Source organism: Mesoplodon bidens (genome assembly GCF_964165515.1).
Source record: "Mesoplodon bidens genome assembly, chromosome: 1".
Taxonomy (NCBI): Eukaryota; Metazoa; Chordata; class Mammalia; order Artiodactyla; family Ziphiidae; genus Mesoplodon; species Mesoplodon bidens.
Window position 1 is genome coordinate 114,807,443 of NC_138176.1, and position 9,210 is coordinate 114,816,652.

The following is a 9,210-nucleotide window of genomic DNA, read 5'->3' on the forward strand; positions in this document are numbered from 1 at the left end:
CTGTTCTCTATGTCTGTGAGTCTGTTTCTGTTTCACAGATAAGTTCATTTGTGTCCTATTTTAGATTCCACGTATGAGTGATACCATATGGTAGTTGTCTTTCTCTTTCTGACGTTCTTCACTTAGTATGATAATCTCTAGGTCCATCCATGTTGCTACAAATGGCATTATTTCATTCTTCTTTATGGCTGAGAAGTATTCCATTGTATATATGTACCACAACTTCTTTATCCATTCATCTGTTAGTGGACATTTAGATTGCGTCCACGAATTGGCTATTGTAAATGGTTCAGCCAGATGATTCTTAAATTTGTATCTTTGGTCACAAAGGGAGTAGAGAGAAATATTTTAGATGTGTTAAAGGATGGGAACAGATTGCTAACTGTTCCTGGTCCCTTTACACAACTGCAGTCTGCCTACGAAAGCCCTCACTGGGCATATGTGAAAAGCAGCAGCAGTCATCAGTATATGTATATATAGTTGTTAGAAACTCTTCCATATCACCTCTAATTTATTTGTTTTATAGTTTCTCACCTTGGATTTTTCACTTTTTGATTCCTCAAAACAGTGACTTCTAGTGAAAGCAGACACTTGCATAGATATTTGCACACCCATGTTCATAGCAGCATTATTCACAATAACCAAAATATAGAAGCAACCCAAGTGTCCATAGATGATGAATGGATAAACAAATGTGGTCTACATATATACAAAGTATTATTCAGTTTTAAAAAGGAAGGAAACTTTGACACAGCCTACAACATGGATGAACCTTGAGAACATTATGCTAAGTGAAATAAGCCAGTCACAGAGGACAAATATTGTATGATTCTACTTTTATGAAGTGCCCAGAATAGTCAAATTCATCCAGACAGAAAGCAGAATGGTGGTTGCCAGGGACTGGGGGAGGAGAAAGAATGGGGAGTTAGTGTTTAGTGGGTAGATTCCCTAAGCTGAAAGGGTTGGGGAGATGAAAAAGTTCTGGAGATGGATGGTGGTGATGGTTGCACAGAAATGTGAATGTGTGAACTGCGACTGAACCATACCCTTAAAAATGGTTAAAATGGCAAATTTTGTTATGACTATTTTACCACAATAAAAATCCACTCACTTCTATCCATTTTGGCTCTGTGGTTAAACTCATGACTTTTATTTACCTGGTTTGAGGTCCTATTTTTGATAAATCTCCAGACACGAATCTCTATGATCACATTATCTCAGGTGTGAGTGGGAGGTTCTCATGGAGTTCTGAGCTACCAAATTTCAATGGCTTAATGCACACAAAAATGTTATTTCTCACTCCCCAAAATCCAATGCAGTCATTCCCATTTGAGCAGCTCTTCGGGGAAACTCTTCTCCAGGTGGTGACTCAAGGTTTCTGGGTCCTTCTGTCTTTTAGCCCTATCAGTCTCTAAGGGTGTAGAGTCCTTCACTTCTAGCTGCACAGAGGGAAGAGAAAGTTTAAGAATGGAAGACCATGAAGGATGCTTTATGGACAAGCCTAGAAATGGTAAATCACTTTCATTGGCCAGAACTCTGTCACATGGACCCACCTAAATGCAATGGGGGAGGAGTTTGCAGCTAGAAAATGTAGTTTAGCTGTATATTCAGAAAGGAGAATAAAATGTTATTCAGCCATGAGAAAGAAGGAAACCCTGCCATTTGCAACAACATGGATGGACACTATGCTAAGTGAAGTGTCAGAGAAAGGCAAATACTGTATGATCTCACTTGTACGTAGAATCTAAAAACATCGAATTCATAGAAACAGAAAGTAGAATAGTGATTACCAGGGTTTGAGAGGTGGGGGAAATGGGGAGATACTGGTCAAAGGGTACAAACTTTCAGTTATAATATAAGATGAATAAGCTCCAAGGATCTAATATTCAGCTTAGTGACTGTAGTTAATGATACTGTATTATGTACTTGTGAAGCCATCTGATCTTAGACTTTGCTTTGTTGGGAGGTCTTTGGTTACTGATTAAATCCCCTTATTTGTTACTGGTCTGTCAAGACTTTCTATTACTTCATGATTCAGATTTGGTAGGTTATGTGTTTCTAGATATTTATCCATTTCTTCTAGGTTATCCAATTCGTTGGCATATAATTTTTCACGGTAGTCTCATAATCCTTTGTATTTCTGTGGTATCAGTTTTCATTTCTCCTCTTTCATTTATAGTGGGGGGCTAGTTACAGGTGAGCCCAGTGGTGCAGGCCAATGACAGGAGATGCAGGGGTGCGAATCCTGGCCTACACCTGCTTTCAATCGTCCTTAATGCAAGTTCTGGACTGTAGCTTCCTCTGCTTCATTTTTTTCTGTTCAAATATTCCACACATTTTCCACATTCCAGAATTCGTCAACAATACTGCTTTGCTGATAGCTAACTTTTCCCATTTGTTGTACTAGTTTGGGTTTGTTCCATTTGTGTTTCTTTCTTTTGCTCTCACGTGAGTGGGATTCGGGGAGGGAAGGGCAGTAGTCATTCCATTCCATTTATTCTCCATCTTGAACCTAAAGCCAGGAATTCACTTTTGAATGTTGTCTTGGTTTAACTCAAGGTCCAGCAATATTAGAGCTATTTTTTTTTTCTGGGTTTTGATTAGCCATTCAGCATTATTCAGGTACCCACCAAGGAGAGGTTGAAAAGGTTCATTGAAGCAGAAAACAATTAGGAACATAGATTATAATTATTGTATTATTAAACTCTTGCTGCAAATAGGAAGGAAATAAATATTTTAACAGAATCCATATGTCTATGTACACATATACCTTTGAGCCTATGTATAAATAATTAGGTGACTTGTACATTTGCATATGTATTATCCTCTAGTATATAAATATTATGAAGGCAGGGATTTTTGTCTGTTTTGTTCATTATTCTATCCCCAGTGCCTGTTATAAACTAAGTGGTCAATCAACATTAAGTGAATGAATGAGTAAATTTTACACACACACACACACACACTCTCTCTCTCTCTCTCTCTCTCTCTTTCCCTCTCTGCTCTGCTTCTGGCTTATTGCCAAAAAGTGTTCTATACAGAGAAACTCAAACCCGTTAGGACATGTAGCTTTGGATAGGCTTTTCTTCTTCTAGCCAAGCCATAATTGTATCTGTTGTAAAAGGCATTTTCTCTCATTCTTTGGAAGGTTGTCTTCATTTTTAACTGTTTTATAGTCCAAGTTAATTCCCCCTTTCCATACCACGTGTAGGTTTTCAATTTTATAAGCAGGTTGAAAGGTGATTTTTAAGGATGTTAATAACTCTGTTTTGAGTATATAAAGGAGGAAAGCACTAGAAATTTTCCTTGTACATTTTTTAATGCTTTAGAATCCTCCTGGCAATTTAACAGCTGTTATTTAAGCAGGTATGAAAAGTTATATAGATTTTTTGGATGTATTTAAGACATATGTATCGCAATAATTACTGGTGTTAGTAATACCAGTTTGTACGCCGTACCCAGTATTTGTTAAGCATGATATAACATTTTGTTAGTTCACTTTAGGTCATTCCTCTTAGGAGTACATGTGACCATATATTATTGATCCTCAAAACATTCTTGCGCACTAAATATTGTAGCTTGAAGGTAATAAACATCTCAGATAGTAAATGATTTGCCATAAAATGGAAGGACTAAAAATTCAGGAAAATGGAAGACTATAGTGCAAATATTATGAATTGCTATGACAATCTTTGAATTTCCACCCCATGCATTTTGTCAAAGAACTATGCAGTATCTTTTCTATGATTTTAGCTCTTCTTTCAAGATGAGGTTGAACTGGATTTTTTTTACCCCTCAAGCAGTGACTCTCAGCCTCTTTAAGACCAGGGCACCCAAACTAGGTTTTAAACTCCACAGAGGTCTGGGGCTTCCTGAATGCCAAGAGAACAGAGGGAAGGCTGAAAGTGAGTTTAGTTTTTGAATTCCTGCTTGAACCCCACAGCACCAGAGGGGTCAGAGAAATTGCCTTCTAAGGGCTTAAGCAACTGAGCAAAAGATAAAACTTAATTGGAAATGATATGGGGAGAGAGCAAAAGTGGGATGAACAGGAAGGCATTAGGGGGGTGCCACTGATCTCTTTGGTTTCCCTAAAACCTCTTAGCATGTTACCTTTCCATCTTCTCATTCCCTCTCTCCATCACCTTGCTCTTTCCAGGCTCCGTGTCAGTAACAGGAAAGGAAAGTAGGGGCGGAACAGCTGCTGAGGGTTGAGATACCAAACTGGAGGCAGGAGGGGAAGGTTTGGTTCTTACTCAATCTATTCAGTACCATCTCTCTTTCTCTGCTCTCTTTACTTGGCTTTTTTTCCCCCTGCATTGCCAGCCTTTGCAAGTACAACCACAGAGGCTCTTTAATATAACGTTAAAAATCCAATTACTGGAAGTCATTTTGTCTACACAAAATAATTAGGCGAGGTAAACAGGACATTCAATCTCTAACCATCTGAGGACTATAGGCAGGGAAGGCAGAAATGCTACAGAGCTGCACTGACAACCACCGTCCATCATGTGGCTGTCCTTTTCCCACAGGTAAGCAGTAGGATTAGACTAAGCAACTTGACCTAGCTAATCGGGGCTAGAGAAGCCCTTTTTGAGATTAGGAACCCCCAGGGCAAAGCGATAAAGCTACAAATAGAAAGGTCTTCACACACAGTGGCTGTGGCCACAACTCAGAGAAGAGTCTCAGCACATAAGCAGTAGGGCTATGGCTGAAGTGTCGGCATATATTGTTCATGTTCCTAAAAAGGGTGTCATCTGGAGTCAGAAAACAGCTATGTATGCCTGAAATGAATAATAGAGAAACGAAGTCACAACTAAAAGGACAGCAGCCCACTAATCAGCATACTGAGTAAAACGCTGTCTGATTCTATGTCAGATGTGGTTTTTTTTAACATCTTTATTGGAGTATAATTGCTTTACAATGGTGTGTTAGTTTCTGCTGTATAACAAAGTGAATCAGTTATATGTATACATATATCCCCATATCTCCTCCCTCTTGCATCTCACTCCCACCCTCCCTATCCCACCCCTCTAGGTGGTCACAAAGCACCGAGTTGGTCTCCCTGTGCTATGCGGCTGCTTCCCACTAGCTATCTATTTTACATCTGGTAGTGTATATATGTCCATGCCACTCTCTCACTTCATCCCAGCTTCCCCTTCCCCCCTCCCCGTGTCCTCGAGTCCATTCTCTATGTCTGTGTCTTTATTCCTGTCCTGCCTCTAGGTTCATCAGAACCTTTTTTTTTAATATTCCATATATATGTGTTAGCATATGGTATTTGTTTTTCTCTTTCTGACTTACTTCACTCTGTATGACAGGCTCTAGGTCCATCCACCTCACTACAAATGACTCAATTTCGTTTCTTTTTATGGCTGAGTAATAGTCCATTGTATATATGTGCCACATCTTCTTTATCCATTCATGTCAGATGTGTTTTTAAAAATGTTTTAAACAAGTTCTCACATCATCTCACAACACTCCTATAAAGTAGGAGGGAAATTATTCCCACCCTCATTTGCCCGGTGGATCCACTAAGGGCCCGGCCCAGGTCACCTGGCAACTGCCTCCATCTTTGGGACTAAGGACCACCTGCTCACCCAGGTTGGGAACCTGCTCATTCCTGAGTCATTTAAATGTTGTGCCTCCCATTTCTCCGAATTGTCTATCAACATGGAACCTCACCGCAAACTGTCTTACTGGGCACCCCTGGACCTTTGGTTTTAATTTTGTGACACCAACCAGATGCTAAATCACGTGAAGGAAAGGACCAAACTTCTCTTCCCCCAGACCCCTTATTTACTCAGAACTGTGCTCTGGTGAACGCTCAACACATTTTAAGTGACTTGTCCACAGCAGGAGACTAGAACGCAGGTCTCCAATCCTCTCACCACAAAGCCACTGTTCTAGAAGTGACAGCACTTATGTCCTCATTCAACGATATTTTCTATGTTTAGCCAGACAACATGACAATTCTATTAGTCAAGCAAAGTCAGAATTATGTCTTCTCACTGGAAACTCAAGAAAACTAGTTTGACTTAGTTGTTCTTATAACAAATTTAACCACATTTGGAGAAAGGGATTATTTGTATTCAAAGTCACTTCTTATACTTACAAGATATTTGAGGCTTTTTTTTAAAAAAAAACACAAACAGATTTACAGGGACTTCCCTGGCAGCCCAGTGGTTAAGCCTTCGCCTTTCAATGCAGAGGGTGCAGGTTCAATCCCTGGTCAGGGAGCTAAGATCCCACATGCCTCCAGGCCCAAAACCCAAAGCATAAAACAGAAGCAATCTTGTAACAAATTCAATAAAGACTTTAAAAGTGGTCCACATCAAAAAATCTTAGGAAAAAAAAGAGATTGACAAATGGAAACATTTTTCTCTGGTTCTGACTGTGATTAAAAGCCATCTAAATGTTAATGTTGTCTACTTTCTAGATACGATCATCTGAAAATTGAGGTAACCTGGTCTGGCTTCATTTACCATTTATGTTTTCATTTTAGTCTATGTGGAATAATTTTGAGTACTGGTGGAGTCACAGAGTTCCATACTTAGCTGTTTGGTATATAAATAGAACACTATCTTAAAAATAATTTGAACTGGGTGACTAATCCAACAGAGCGGTGAAACAACTTCTCATTAGCCCAAGTGGATTCTGCTGTGTTACTGAGATGGTAACAAGCTTCCTCACCTCATCTCTGGTCACCCCACTTTTCTTTTGCCCAGCTTCCTGCAGCTGGGCCCTGGACCATTCTCCTGAAACCCCAACACAGCTTCTGTTTCTCAGCTAAGCCACACCCGAGGCAGGAAGGTGTGAATAGTTCTCCAACTCTTCTAGCAGGCTTCAGAATGAAGACAGTGAGGTGGGGTCCTGAGTGACAGCAGGGTCCCCAGGGGAAACCAACCAGCTTCCTTGGGTAGTAACTCCTCCTTGGACTCACCACTTTTCCTTGCAGTGTTGGAAAATTCTCTGGAGTAGGTTTTGGCTGACCCTGCCCAGGCCCGTTCTTTGCCCTCTGGATGAGGTATTCGGTACAGTAGTTGGAACCTAGTAAATCACAGATTAAGCGATTGGAGCCAGGCATCCCATCGAATGGTTTCCAACAGATGACTGAATGTTTAGTCTGTTCCTGCCCTTGATGCCAAGACCACTGTGCCTTCTCTGTCCCTAGGTTCCAGTGTCCCTTGGATGCTATACCTTGCCAGGAGGGCTGGACCTTAGAAGTCACCTTCCATCGCCTCTCTATGATCCTGTCTCCTGGTTACCCCTGCCAACTCCATATTGCTGGAAGCAATTCACCATGCTTAGTGCCCATATACCAGTCATGACAAGGGTAAGACTGAATGTGTGAATGATAGCAGTAGTGACAATTACCATTTATTGAGGACCAGTGCTATGCCAGATTGTATTAGTGCTTGTCATACATTTTCTCACTTAATTCTCACAACAAACTCATGAGGTAAGAATTTCCCCTCCTTTTGACAATTGCAAAATCCAGGTCAGTAAGTATAGGTACCTGGCAAGGATCTATAACAAGTAGATAAAAGTTGGAATTCAAATCCAGGGCCAACACTCTTAACTATTAAGATGTGTTGACTTCCAACAGGATTTTTGGACTTTCTTTCCTTCCCACAACTACCTTTTTTTTTTTTTTTAAGACTTAGGAGTTAAAATGTGTGGGTCACATAAGTATGAGTTTATTTGCCTCATTTGCTTTATATCTTTGGCAAGGGTAGGGTAGGTCTTTTTTTTTTTTTTAATATTTCCAAAGTCCTTGGTTCAGTGCTGTGCACAGTTGGTCCACAGTAGAGGCTGACTAAATAATGATGGGACCAGGTTTCATAAACATAGAGGTAGCAGAGATAGTAGGACCCAGCTCAGACTCTGCCCCAGAATCTGGTCCCACTGGCAAAATCAAGTCCTTGACAACACATCAGTCTCTGTGGATGTGGCCATGCCTGCACCTGTTATCTACAAATAGTGGTTCAACCAACAACTGCCCTTCCTAGGCTGACATCTAGCCCTATATAAACATTTCTTTTTTAGAACCAGTTCTTAATCCCTACACCCTCTTGGTTTATTGCTAGTTTCTTGAGAAAATAATCTGTCGACATTCTCCAGTCATGGGATAATGACTCAAGCTAGGGATCTGGGCCATTTTCTGGGCAGTAGCTGGACTTCTGGCCCTGTCCTGTTAGGCCCCAAGCCAGCACGCCACAGAGAGGTGCTCCTTCTACCTCCCCACCACTGATGCCAGCCCTTCTGCTCCTTTCCTCCTGCCCACTCTTGCCTCTGCGGTTACCAGAGAAACCATAAAAATATTACTCCACAAGCTCTAGGAACAAAATGTCAGTGCACTCTACTATTGTTTTAATTTAAAAACTTAAGTGTTTAATATAACTCCAGCCTGGAAGAAATCCCCTTACTGGCAGACAACTCCCTTGGAAAAGGAGAGCTACAAAATCAGGAAGAACTCAGGAGTAGCAGTGAGACTTAGGCTTATTAAGAGCGCCTAAACTCCCATGTCTAGCAGTGAAATTGTCTCACTTCTCCCTTGATTTTTTTTTTTTTTTTTTTTTTTTTAGGAGTAAAAAAAATCTCAAGTTTATTTTGACCTGCAACTCTTTGAGGAACTACAAGGATGGTCATTTCATGGGTTCTCCTATTGTATGTAAAAGAAGATTCCAATTTTGGCTTAAGGCAAGTCGACATAGTTATAACTTAAAAGAATAAAGTGTTAGAATTTACCAGGTTTTGTTAAATATTTTAATAATTTAAAAAATTCCATAAGTTTAAGTGATAAGTTACACTATGCTAAAGTTTTCTCTTATCCTTCTCAGAATTCGAAGATATATTTATAGTTTTAATCAGTGTACCCATTGCTGTGTTCTTTGATCCCTTGATTATTGTATTGATTTTTCTTTCTCTCTCTCTCTTTTTTTTTTTTTTTTTTGCTTTTTAGCTCTACTTCCATTTTATTAGTGTTACTTTTTGTGGTTGCTCTAGGATTGAAAAGATATATCTTTAATGTATCACAAATTCAAATCTTCAAATAGAATCCTAGCATTTCGTACTTAGAATAAGACCCTTGTAACGGTAACTTCCAACCCGCCTCCCCGCCATTCATAGTCTATTGTTGTCAAACATTTTATATAACATCATAACAGGTTATAAACTCCACAATACTGTATTCTTAGTTTTGCTCTAAAC